This window comes from Amia ocellicauda, chromosome 7, assembly GCF_036373705.1.
Source record: "Amia ocellicauda isolate fAmiCal2 chromosome 7, fAmiCal2.hap1, whole genome shotgun sequence".
NCBI lineage: Eukaryota > Metazoa > Chordata > Actinopteri > Amiiformes > Amiidae > Amia > Amia ocellicauda.
Genome location: NC_089856.1, coordinates 2056459 through 2070340, shown reverse-complemented (window position 1 = coordinate 2070340; position 13882 = coordinate 2056459). Strand labels below are relative to the sequence as shown.

At 45.2% G+C, this 13882-nt stretch overlaps 1 protein-coding gene across 8 annotated transcripts in view; it reads left to right on the top strand.

Annotated features, from left to right (window-relative positions):
- The window catches only part of s1pr2 (sphingosine-1-phosphate receptor 2), a 38740-nt gene that overhangs the window by 13579 nt on the left and 11279 nt on the right, over window positions 1-13882 (top strand). For 2 of the 8 annotated variants that reach the window (XM_066707853.1, XM_066707854.1), the window contains exon 2: window positions 2939-3035. The exons of 1 other annotated variant lie outside the window; for it this stretch is intronic. The gene's annotated coding sequence lies outside the window, so the exon portion shown is untranslated. Of the gene's footprint in view, window positions 1-2938; window positions 3076-7521; window positions 7743-8089; window positions 8215-13882 lie in introns of those variants that run through there. 5 more of the 8 variants (XM_066707857.1, XM_066707859.1, XM_066707860.1 and 2 more) reach the window with 5 other exon arrangements.

The window sequence follows — 13882 nt, the reverse complement described above, 5'->3', positions numbered from 1 at the left end:
AATCATGTAACCCTGAAACAAGAGCCAGGTCTGGTTGAGATGCCACGCCTCCCCGGGGGCCCCGAGAGCCCAGCGCACCTCCTGCTCGTGGCCGGCGCATCCCGGGCTGTCGTGACAGGCGATGTAAACAATACGATCTGGCTGATTCATCAAAAGGCCCAACGGCAGCGTGAATCAGCTGGAAAACGGGTGCAACCCGGGCGATGCTCACAGCTGTGCAAGATCGCACTTGTTCCTCTGCAGACACAACAATCTCCTGCTGCGAGATTATTTGTGTGTGTGTGTGTGTGTGTGTGTGTGGTTGTGTTTGGTTTCCTATGAGAAGATCTCGAGAGTTTCTGTAAAAGCCTCTCAGTTCTCTCAGAAGTTTTGTTATCCCCCCCCACCCCAAAAGTGTCTGTTGGCTGCGGCACATAATGTACTTTTGAGCGCTGTGTACACTGAGCTTTTTAATGTATTGGTGAAAGCAGATGTCCTTGAAGAAAAAAAGAAAAACCCCGACCCATTAAGCAATTTCCTGTAGACAGCAATTTACTTAACGCCTTTTATAAACTGTCATTACCTCAGCTGTGATGATGGTCGTACCTGTTTGCACAGCTGATAAGCAAGATAATAAATCACAAACAAATGGGAGGCAGTGATGCCACACAGCGAGGTTGACGAGCCGCCGCCGCCGCTGAGTGACAAACACGAAGAAGACTTTAGTCATGAAGCCTGATGAGGAGGAGAGGGAGTCGGGGTCAGTCCTGAGGGCAGGAGACTTTCCTGTTCTGAGACGTTACGACACACCCACTGAGCACGACTGAGCGAAAAGCACACGTACTCCCTCACACACACTGCACACACACACTCACTCTCTCTCACTGTCTCACACGCACACACTGCAGTCACACTCACCACACACACATACAACACTCTCTCATACACACATCTTTCTCTTACACACTCTCTTTCACACACACACACACACACACACACACACACACACACACTCACTCTCTCTCTCTCTCTGTCTCTTTCACGCATACACACACACACCCATACACTCACTCTCTCTCTGTCTCTTTCACACACACACACACACCCCCATACACTCACTCTCTCTCTCTGTCTCTTTCACGCATACACACACACACACACACTTTCTCTCTCTCACACACACAGAGAAACAAACAAAGGGCTGCTGTAATGACAGTGTGGAAGGGGCTCCCAGCCCTTGACAGGCCAGTGGATGGTCTTATCAGCCTGTCAGCGCTAGCCCTATTGAACCGCCCCCATGCAGAGAGAACAGAGATAAGAGAGACATGAGAGAGAACTGGCTTGACCGTGTGTGTGTGTGCGTGTACGTGTGTGTGTGCGCGTTGTTTTATCAGTCTTTTATTCTCCAAAAACCACCACTGCTGGTTTGATGTGAGAAACGACAGCACATTGGTTTCCTCTGAGGAGGGGATGTGGCAGCAACAGTAACACCTAAGTGGACAAGAACACATTTTTGTGGGACAGGCCTATCGTGAGCGGCCTGGATTTGCCGCACTTGGTTCGTTCTCCAGACTCACACTCTCCCCAGCCGCGCGGTTTACAACTGATTTGTGCAAGACTGTGCCACGTTGTTTTGTTTCATACCCTTCCTTTTATCCAAATGTATTTTTAGAAATGACTTTCGGTTCCTCTAAATGTGGCCGTCTAGCCAGTGAGAGAGGAGGACTGACGACTGGAGTCCTTTGAGGGCTCTCTCTCTACCTGGGAAAAAACCTAAAACGAAACAAAATGTGACAGACAAACTGAAAAGACAGTGAAACAGGATGAAACATGCCATCTTCTTAAACTTGTGGTGGTTTTCAAAGGGGCTGCTGGGAGGAAGTTTTGGGCTGTGACGAGGGCAAGGAGTGGGAGGGCGGTGAGCGTGGGTATTTTAGGAAGTGCACACTTACGGGTACATGGATAGCTCACCTACACATCTGCCACCCCCACCTTCCTGCAGATGGATCTGAATCTTTTAATTTTTAGACGTATCGGTCCAAGATATCTCTCCCACTCACACTGATAGAGCTTCACACCTCCACAAGAGTGGTTTGGCGTCAGTGGCAGATTCAACATTTCTGTAACACTGTGAGGGTGAGGGACACCCACCCAAAAGTCCAGCGGGTCTGGGAGGGCTTTTAATTGGCTTTTAATTGACTTTTTAATTTAGTTCTAGCCTCAATGGTGACTGCAATCTTCTCTTTTCAAAGAAGTCTGTCTCCAGTGTGTCCTGTGCCAGGTCATCCCAGAGGTGTTCTGTGGGAAGGATGTCGGGCCCGTAATCTGTCAGCACTAGTTTTCTCCAGTCAATGCTTGCCTATCCCAGTTTTGAAACCCTGGCGGCTTATTGTTGCCAGTAGATGGACAGGGCTCTCAACGCACCACATACCAGATATAACATCAGACTATAAAATGCATCGACTCCCAACAAATCAGCTGCAGGATCACAGGACGCCTGAGCAAGGCAGCGCTAGTAGCACTAATCATTAAACAAAAGGTGCGTGTGACCCCAGGCACCTGCCAACAAGTCGCTTCATGTCGTCTCAGTGCTGCGTTGCATGTAAACTGTTATATCATTACAGAAAAAAACACATATATGCTACACAATCACCCCTAAACACTCGCTGCCTCCCTCGCTCCACTGCAAACTCTGCCAACGTGTAAAAACTTGCCCGGGAAATCATAATGGTTTTGAAAACTGTCTTCTCCTGTTTTTTGCCCTCTCCAAACACACAGGCTGTAAAAGGGAAAGCTGGGGCAGATGTCAGACTGCAATTAGGAGGTGTTACGTTCAAGGCCGGCTCACACACACCAGTGCGTAACTCGGAGGGCGACCCATGTGCAGCTCCGGCTCGTCCCGTCCGGTCTGTTGGCCTTTCTGCATGACTAAGTCTTTCGTGTTTTGTTTTCGTTTTAGCAACGTGCCGGCTCTTGTCAAACGAAGCCAGCGTAGCCCGGACCGTCCCTAATTAACGGTCGACTCGTCTGACTGGGAGCTCTCGTGTTTCAATGAGGTCTGTACGTCTCCCTGCTTTGAAACAAACAAACACACAAGTAAGCAGCATTTGACATCTCTCCAACAAGCCACGGGAGTTTTGGTGGGGGGTAATATCAGAGAATTGCCAAAACAAATGTGCCGAGCCTTATGGTGTGAGATTATTATTTATTTGGAAGATTTATGGTTGTCGGAAAATATACACATATCAAGAAACACAATACAATAAGAGCAAGAAAAAAACTCATACAACGCTGAGTAGGCAGGGGCACTTTTAATCTTGGTTTGATGTTTTGATTTAACCCATTAAACTCATTGTTTTAGATATCTATTAAGAACTGTATTATATATTATGGCACCATTATAGCCAGATACATAATTTTTACATCAATCTGACATTGCTGTGTGGAGATATTGACTTGCAAAGTAGGAGAAAACACCAACTCAGGTTTGAGAATTACTATTTTTAATACATAACAAATAAATTATGATAACTCCTTCAATCTGAATCCAGTTTTCACCCAGTTTATCTTAAAAGTTGTATTTTGACTAGTACTTTAAGGAAAATGTGTACAAAATAAGTTTACATTGAATTATGTTTAATAAAATCCCAAAATGTCATAATTCATAATCCATAATTATGCTATTATTTAACTTGGAAAAAATGTGGAAATGTTGTAATATAGTGTGTGTAATCAAGATCAACAATGCAGAAGTCTGTATGCTTTCATATGTGTGGTTCCACATGTTTGTGGCCCTTATAATGGAGAAATGGCCCTTTTACACGTATTTTGTGGTACAAATCTTCTCTAAACTTTTCTGCATAGGCTAGCTTCTTCCAGATGTACATTATTCCTTCATTTCCTATGCTATTTTCACCTATGCTATCATAAGTCATATCAAGATTTCCCATAGACTTTTGATTTCCGGAAATTGCCGAAATTGCTGCATTTTTTTCCGAATTGACCTTTCATTTCCGAAATCATCCGATTACTTCTGATTTTCTTAACAGCACTTCAAAGCCTTGAACTGTTGACTTTACACTGGCACCTGCTTAAAAATGTTTAAGCCTGAAGATCGAGTAAAAGAATTCGGAAAAGATGTGCTCCATGTTGATGGAGGGAAGTTATTCTGTTAAATTTGGAGCAAAGTTTTAGACTACATTAAAAAGCATCACATAGTCAATCACATTAGAGGTCCTCGACATTTGGCGGCAGTGGAGCAAAGAAAACGAAGGACAGAGAGAGGGGATGTTGTGGCAGCAAAGCGACAGTGTACAATTACAGGAGTGCTGGCACATCAAAATGAAAATAGAGTAAAGAAATACAGAGAAAAGATGGGTGGAGGCCTGCTGTAGAGGGAAAATGGATAATTCAAAAATGAGTGAGTTTCTCATAAGAAATGGGGGCTGTATCCCGCAAGCGCGTACACAGGCGGACCCATCTTCCCCGGGTCTTTGAACAGCACAAGCAACAGGTGATTGCTGAATTAAAGGGTAAACATGTATCTGTAACTGTTGATGAACGTGATAATGGAGAGTGTTAACTACTGTACAGTTTCAAGCTGTGATAAAGACTCTCGTACAGCATGAAATCGAGTTGTCAAATGTAGTGGCATGTGTGACGGACAATGCAAAGTACATGCGAAAGATGTTCAAAGACAGTTTAAGTGGGATTTTAACTAACTGCATTCATGTGACCTGCTGGGCGCATATTACAGCTTTACTAGGGGAGTGCTGGCGCAGATTGTATTTAGAAGTGGACCGCCTGTGTGCGCTAATAAAAAAGTTGTTCTGCAAAGTCCCACTCAGATGTGCTCGTTTCAGAGACTACCTGATTGACCATGGCATTGAAAGCCCCATATTACCAGCGGTACCCGTTATAGCGAGGTGGGATAGTTGGTTTAAAGCTGTGGAGTATCGCTGCCAGCGTGCAGAAAACTACAAGAGGTTCGCTGCGAGGGAAACTGAAGTGGAGGATGCAACTGCCGTCCTAGAGGAACTAAACGTTTTACTTAAAAGTGAATCGCTTGTGGCAGATTTAAATTTCATTCAAACAGCAGCAATGCCACTTATTCAGACATTACTTAAATTTGAACCCCGGTCTACATTGCCAACAGAGGTGTACAACATCGCATCTGTTCTACTCGCAACACTTCAACACAGAGAACGCATTGCGACAGATGATCTGAAACGACAGGTTTTCAAACATTGTGCAGAGAAACTGCAGGGATACGTACAAACAGAGAAACAGCCAGATAACGGATGTCCGAATCTTAGATCCTAAGCAAGTTCCCGCTCTAACACAACTTCACTGACTATGAGCAGAGTATCCCACTGCTGAGCTCTGTACCTGAGGCTGAGTGGGCCGTTTACTTGAACATTGTAAAGGAACTTCCCAGTGACAATGACATGTCCGTACACACTTTTTGGAACACCATGGAGAAGCGTTTGCCAAAATTTAGCCAGATTGCTCGAGTTGTTTTGGCGATACCATGCAATTCAGGCGATGCTGAATGCAGTTTCTCCAAACTTGGGGAAGTGCTGACCCCACAGCATGTCAATGGAAAGCATGGAGATGTACGCCCAAATTAGTTTTAATGTGTCGTAAACATTTCCATTAATATTAAAATATTGACATACATATTTGTCCTGCATTTTTACTTATGGTGATAGTTTTGTTCAGTTTATTTGTATGATTGACATTGTTTAAGTTTATAATCCAAGACTGAACTGCTATAGCTTTTTGTCATATTGCGTTGTTGATGTTAATATAATGGCTCCATTTTATTTTCAAAAACGCAGTTTAAAAAGTGTTTGTAAACATGTTATGTAGGCTACCGTGTATTCGTTATTGAAACGTAAAAGTATAATACATTTTGTTGCTTTTGTGTTGCTGAGAAACAGTGGTTTAATACTTGTCTATAAATGGGTGTGTTGCATCAGTCAGACACCATGTTCCACACCACACACACACACACACCACGCACACTTAGACTTTGCTTTGACTGCTCAGCACTGTGCAGACTTTGATCTCCTAGGCCCAGGTTTTTTGACCACACATATTAACACCCATCGGGCAGAAAACCATACAGGGGATTTTATATTTCCCCTGATGACCCAGTTGCACTGTTAGAACCGCACCGCGATGGCCAACGCACAGGGGGTATTAAGGAACGAGGTGACGTCTGGAAAACCCCTGCCTGGGTGATTCAGACAACACCTCCAGACACTGCAGTCAATCTGCCTAGACAGCAAAACAAATGAACAAATCCTACACTCTGTCTGTTGACTAGAACCGTTAGGTCTCAAGCAAAAACAAGAACTTGGCAAGTGCAGCTCACAGCAGATAACTAGGGGAATCAAATGGACTATACACAGGCCATATAGAGAGCTACCCAGCTCTCTGGAAGGGGGGGTAGTGAAATAAGATCATGACAGATAGATAGAGAGATGGATAACATGCAGGGAAAGATAAAACAAACACCAACAAACATCGGCACCTTCGATCTCAGTTAATTAAGAGCTGGGGAACATTACAGCCATGAGGAGAGACATCCGGGCCATTAGAGCTCGCCCGCTGTCTGAGCACTCTCGGGTTACAGCGCCTAATGCCTTCTCGACAGACGCCAATCAATACACGGTGAGAACGGGCCGCAGAACCGGGGTCGCCTTGCTTTAAAGGGGTGGTTCCACCCACCCCCACCCCACGTTAGTCTGTAAACTATAAAGTGGGTAAGACCGTGAGCTTAAAAACGGCTTCTGTATAAAGCTTGCAGAGGAACCACAAAGTCACAGTCAAATGCTCCTTAATGCAGACATCAAAACAACACCAATCACGAAACCGAGCAGTCACAAACACCTCCACGCACGTCTGGTAAGCAGCTCGGAATTGATGCGTCCTGCAGGGACTGACGTGATCCTTCGGTGTTTGATGTATAGTGCGATTGCATGCTGCCTATTTGCAAGACCACTAGAGATTAACACTGTGAAGAAGCCTGTTCACCACAGATCTCGGCTGCCAAAATAGATCACTTTGCATTTAAAAGAAGAACAGTAACGACTAAATAAATTCAGATTCAAAACAATGACAATTGTGCAACAATGCTATCAGCCGAGAGCGGATATATATGTAGGTGTATATCTGTGACCATGAGTTGTTTTTGAACTCTTATTGAAAATGAAACTATTAACTCACTTCTCTAGGTATTTTTAATCAAAGGACATTGATCCAAAAGTCAAAATGCAAATACAATAGTGTTTTTAAAGGAATCTCTTTATTAATACTACTACTACGTTTACTACTACTACTGCTACTATTATTATATTTCTGAGTGAAAGAAATGTGTTTCTGAATGCATACTTCCCCAGTGTGCAACGTCCTGTACACACGAGCAGAAAGTTGTAGTGCTAAATGCAGATAAACAAGAAATACCTGTATCTGCAAACAGCTGAAGAGAGAGAAAAAAGTGTGTGTGTGTGTGTGGACAACTTCCTTTTCATGCAAGAAGGGCCTGCAATTGGCCACAGCTTACACAGACAACACTCGTCTGCAAAACAGAAGCTCCCCAGCGCCGCTTTCAATTCGCCGATCGGGGACTTTAGCGACAGTTGCTGGTGCTTTTTGGCTCGGGCTCACCGGGGATGTGTGCTGGATCTAGGAGGCGTGCTGTAGGATCCCTGCACTGGGAATTATGGTATGGCACGACAGCTGGAGTGCACAACAATGTAAGTAAGAGACTGCGGTATCTGAACTGGGACGTGAACGCAATCAATGCAATCAAGAGACATTTGCATAGGACGACCAGACAATATGCGAGGTGTGAAAGATATCTGTGCGTTCATTTTGCATACCCATCTCTCTCCCTCTCTCCTTCTCTCCCTCGCTCTCTATATATTTATTGCTGTTCAGGATTAGTGCCATGACTACTAGGCAGGTGCTCTTTTTCAGGAGGCAGGGAAGAGGAGAGAGAGCTCTCCGGTTACGTCTTTCAAAAACCCACGGTGCCAGGTGTTGCAGGGATCCTTCAGTGCTTGTTGTGGCCCCACTAATTGGGACTTCTCGGATGTTACAGATTGAATTGGGATGGTCCAGGCAGCAGTCAGGGTCTCCAGACGGGATCACCTCCCAGCGTGGTCCAAATCTCTCGATCTGGGTCTCGCGGGTGGCAAACTTTCGGCAGGCACCGCTTTAAATCAGGTAAAGAGTCGTACTGCCACAGCAACATAAACAACTAAACTGACAATCCCTGACTGAAACGGATTGACAATGCATGTGTGCGTGGTGAGGATTGACCATGCAGTGGGTTATGGTTCGCATCGACGTAAGGTCAGTTCTGACTAATGGTGCTTTAAAGACCTGCATTGGTGTTGGAATGTGACCGCCAGTTAAACGAGTACCTGACGTTATCTAGAGAATGTGAATGTGCAACCTAACCAAAGAGAGGGGAACAGTCTACAAGGAGTAAATCAGTAACTTATGGCTTCGGTGGCCTATCAGCTGCTGTGTGACACATCTCGCTGAGAAAGGAGCGAAGGAACGGGCAGCAACCTTCTCCAAAACATGCAGAGAATGTAAGAATGATACGCAGTAGGTCAGTTTCTCTTCCTGTAAATATGTTACTCAGCTACATAAAAGTGATTTAATATCTGCTGCTCACTTGGTCAGAAGTATACAACCCTAATATACTGATGTGAAACATAAACTGATTAATAAATACAAGACCGGCCATTTACCAAGCACGCTCAGCAGAACTTGTAGAAGTTGCCATCATACTAAGGAAGTCAGGTGGTGGGCAGACAGAGGTGCAATAAAGACACAGAGACCAGGCCCGAGTACCAGTTATCACAGTCAGACCCATTCCAGGATCAGGAGTGAGGAGCAGAGTGATTAGAGGACAGAGGGGACGGTGCGCACACCCCTCTCAGAGCAGAAGCATGTTTTGGTTTTAATTTTCTGTGCTGTGTTGACCTGTTTTTAGTGCAGGGCGCCCACCCCCATGGCCGCCCACAGGCCGGCAGCTAGTGTTGACTCACTTCACCACACATGCATCTGTGTGGTACCAGCAAACCAGCAAGTCTGCAAGTTGAGGGGGTACATGTGGAGGCCCGAGGCAGAGTGTTGGGCAGTGATTGCAGACAAGATATTGGTCTTTGCAGCAGAGTAAATTCCAGCAAGTTTAGCAGTCACCCGTTACCAGTTACAACCAGTGCGAGCTGCTTTCCGAGATATTTTGTGCAAACTCAGCGCTGTACTTCAGAGCTGAACCCATCCGGCTCGCTTTGATGTGGCTGCACAACCCCACTGGTGGACACATGTGTGTCTAGAAACTGGGGAATGCTGGGAGAGTTGTTTTTATTACAGAGAGCTGAGGGGGTTCAGAATCTCGAAACACATCATTGGGGTCCGTCACTGGGCAGCAGGGATCGGCAAAGTCCGGCACAGGATGAAGTGTATTCAAGTTTGTACGGATTTGCGTCTAGATTGGTTACTCTGACCTAATCTTGACTGGTAAATTAGATCCAATTGTATCCAATGCCATTTGTTTACATCTAAGTGTTGGAAAGTGGTCTCTGACAAATGAAATAAACCGGGTACACGTTTGTAGTTTGCAGGGTAGGGGCAAGCTTTGATTTGTGGCTGGCCTTGGCATATTCCTGCAACGGAGACAAGGACCGGCTTCACTGCCAGTGTTACAAACTGTGTGTGGTCTGCAATGATTGGAATTGCCCACGACTTGCAGTTTGTGGTTGAGTCGCACAGAGCAATGCTACTGAAAGGCATTAAGATGTCCACAGACACCCAGCACCTTTTGCAGGATTTTGTTGTCAAGTTTTTTTTTTCTTCAAACCTCCATTTCCTCGCTCCCTGGCTGGTGAACTGGCAGAATGAGAAAAAATATCAAAAAACAAAACAAAACAACACTCATGATATCAGTCGTCTTGAATGGTGCGTTATCGCAGGATTTATTGCCAAACAAGTTCCTCCTGTCGTCATGAGATTCCTCTCAGCGATGAATGAATAGCGGGTATTGTGTTGTGACTGTTACCGATACCTCTCTTTTCACTGCGAGTGCTGCTGATTGTGACCCAGCACAATGCTTCACAGACCTGCAAACAAATAGCAGCAGAGCCAGTTGAGATGTATTGTGTAGCTTGACTTCTCTTATCCCAATTATTATTCCAGACACTTGAGTATCTCTATAGTTTTTGTTTTCCTTCTTCTTCTCAGACTGTATTTCTTATCATGACATCTAGTGTTCGAACTGTCTGGCCTTGATAAGAAAAGGTGCGGAAGAAAGCGTGCTTCTGTCCTTTGTGAAAGATAGATGGGCATCATCAGGGATATTGGACGACTGTCTCCTAAGGCTCAGCAAAAACACGTGTCTCTCTGTCTGTAACCAACATGGCAGCGGGGGAAACAACGCTGCGAGACGGTGTACTTTTTATCTTTTTTGATGTGGTTCTGTTTTTAGACTTCGTGTCGTTTGACTGGCAGCATCCCAGTCTGCATCTCTCCATAGACACGCGGGGGGAACCCAGTCTGTCGCTGAATACATTAATTTTCACCTCAGTGTCTGTCCCTCCGTTTCTACAGTAAAACAGAAAGAAATACGCCAACTGGTTTAAAAGAAAAACTCATTTCTGTCCCTACTTTTTTTTTTTTGGCTTATTTTGAAACTTTTGTAACTATTGGGTAGAATAAACATCTGTCCTAAGCTTTTTAGAGAACAGTATTTAAAGAAAACTAAAATCCTGAAAGGCAGATGAGATTGAGGATTTTTGGTACTGCAGCCTTTATTGATATTCATCTATATATGAAAAAGTGCATTGTATTGTAATTTACTCTCAATGTAATCTTTGACCATCCCATTCATTTCAAAGAGAGTTGTGCTTCTTTTAATTTGATATTTTTTGAGATACATCCTCTGTCTTTTCCCGCCTATAGAAACATAATGCTTGAATTGTTCTGCATCCTTTTGTAACTTGGCACACAGTTGTTGTTGCGTCCAGTGAAAATGTAATAATTTTGTCAATCCTTTGGTTCCAAGCCCTCCATGTTGAAGACGTTAGGGACAGTTTGTTCTTGTTGGTCTCCACAGGGCTGTTTTTTCAGCCCGAGCTTTTCCAGCTGATGGAGCACATCTGGCCCTGGTCCTGACGTTCTGCATTTTGTATAAATATATATATATATATATATTATTTTAAGAACGTAAGTGGGGTGTATCCAACCCACTCTAAAGCTACCCTGAGAAAAAGCTCGAACAGAGAAGTCAGTTGACTTTCTGTCGACCCACTAACCGTGCCGGCTGCACAAAAACCCACCGAGCAACTGGGAGGCCGACTCTCCTCCACGTGCCTGCCTTGGATACCTGCGGATGCACTCAGCCCTGTGCAATGCGGTCGGGTGTGATTCAGGTGTCAGGGCTGTCTGCGGAACGAGTCCGGCAGGTTGGTCTGCTCCCTTCCAGGATTCCTCGATATCAGACACAGAGATTCCCCCGTGACGTCACAGCGCACGCTGGGGAGGAGAGGCGCGCTGTCGGTGGCGGAGGGGCCTCCGGCTGTCGGCTCTCTGGTGGTGATGAGGAAGGAGCCATGGCTTTTTAGGTATCGCTGGATGTGTCGGAGACACAGAGAGCTACAGATCTGTATCAGCGTCTAAATCAGCCCACTCCTGACCCAGTCAAGCGCGAGCCGTTGAGGTCAACCGAGTCAAAGTTATACGTACCGAATATAAATATCAATACGCTGTACATGTCTAAGATCTTTAAATGTTAACAGTCCGAAACAGGCAGTTTGATTGTGTCAAAACCTCTCCAACTCGGTATGATGGATTTGACAAAACACAGCGCTCTGAACATCGCGGGCGTGTGGGGGGGGAAGCTCATGTTTAATGGTGATTCAAAATATTCATCTCGCTGGAGCCAGGGGGTATCCATCACTACCAGACTCTGTGTTGACTATGCAAAACGCATCGTGAAACTCAGACAGAAAAGCACATACGACCTACATTTACCGAAATAAAATCTTCCTGCCCCACAGAAACAGATTTGAATGAAGCGCTCAAAAACCATGGCGCCTGGGATACAAGCACACATTGTTGATGATACTGCTTTGATGACCGTGTGTCATGACTGGGAGTCTGACTCTTACTTGTGATTCTGAAACTGATAACATGTAGCATGTGCGCCCTACACAAAGGTGTGTGTGGACGGTGCACAATGATGCTTTTGTGATGGGACATTACAGACACAGAAAACAGGCACGGACCCCTAAGCTATGTCTGACTAGGTCTGATCATCCTCCAAAGCCACAGATTGGAAAGGCGTTTATAGTTTATTGTTACTATTATTATTATCCTTTTGTTCATCATGTTGCGATCAAGTAAAGTCTGCATGTTTCAGGATTTGCTGGATGAGTTGTAAGAGCAGTAGCCAAGGCAAGGATGACTAATTGTTTTTGAAAGGCTTGTGTTCAGAGCTCCGAAAGATGTTACCGCTGTAATAAGTGTCAAGTGTGTCTGCGTTGTTGACAGCAGTTTTCCATTTATAACTCATATCAGAGGCATGCCAGTTCAGTCCTTCAGTATTTTGTGTTTGTTTGTCGTACAGCCGGATCGACTTGCCTCCAACATTACCCCTCGTATCAGTGTATATGTGCTGTAGGTGCGTATTTGATTTCCAGTCCTCACTGCTCTTGTTCATTGCGCTGCCTCCTGCGGTCTGCAGAGATTCTTGAGGGGAAACAAAAAAACAAACTGTGCTGCTCTTCCGTCTATTAACAAGATTAATTTAAATGTAATCTGAATATGTGCGGTCGGTATGTTGAGCTTTCGTTGAATCTGAACTGACCCATTTTACTTGTGCTTTTAGGTCAGGCTGTAAGTCTCTATTGCAGACTCGAATGTTGCTGTTGGCCACTTTTTCTTCCTGTGCTTTCTAATCTGGAAAAAACATGTCAAGCAATGGTGCCTAGAGCAATCTGCATTAACCCTAACCTCTTCTACATGCAGAATAATTCAAGTGAAAACCTGAATGAGTACTGCGGTTCAATGAGTAGCCTTGATCCTGAGATTGAACGGCAACACAGCACGCAACAGAGCGGCCTCTGGCAGGGTATGGCCTTGGGACGCGTGTCACTCTGCTTCAGGGGACACGGTTTCTCATGTGCTACGGCTCTGAAACAATAACGCTGAAGCATATTTCAGCCAGTTATCTGCAGAGAAGAGCAAACTGGACACTTTATTCTGAAGCGTTAATGTGTTATTTATTTTTTTACCTTTTTACAAAGAATTACAGTACTTGCTTCATCCTGGCTAGACAACCAAACAGAGGCAGGAAATGGCTATGAAGTAATTGTTTCTGAGCTGTGGTGTGGCCCAGTGCTGGGTATGGCGGTTTATGTGTGTGTGTGTGTGTGTGTGTGTGTGTGTGTGTGTGTGTGTGTGTGTGCGTGTATGTATGTGTGTGTGTCTGTGTCTTTGAGTGTGCGCGTGTGTCTGTATGTGTGTGAGACTGTGTGTTGGTGTGTGTGTGTGTGTCTGTGTGTGCCTGTGCGTGTGTCTGTGTGCCTGTGTGTGTGTGCCTGTGACTGTGTGTGTCTGTGTGTGTGTGTGTGTGTCTGTGTGTGCGTGTGTCTGTGTGTGCCTGTGCGTGTGTGTTTGTGTGCGTGTGTGTCTGTGTGTGTGTGCGTGTGTGTGTCTGTGTGTGTGTATGTGTCTGTGTGTGCGTGCGTGTCTGTGTGTGTGCGTGTCTGTGTGTGCCTGTGACTGTGTGTGTGTGTGCGTGTCTGTGTCTGTGTGTGTGTGCGTGTCTGTGTGTGCCTGTGACTGTGTGTGTGTGTGCGTGTCTGTGTCTGTGTGTGTG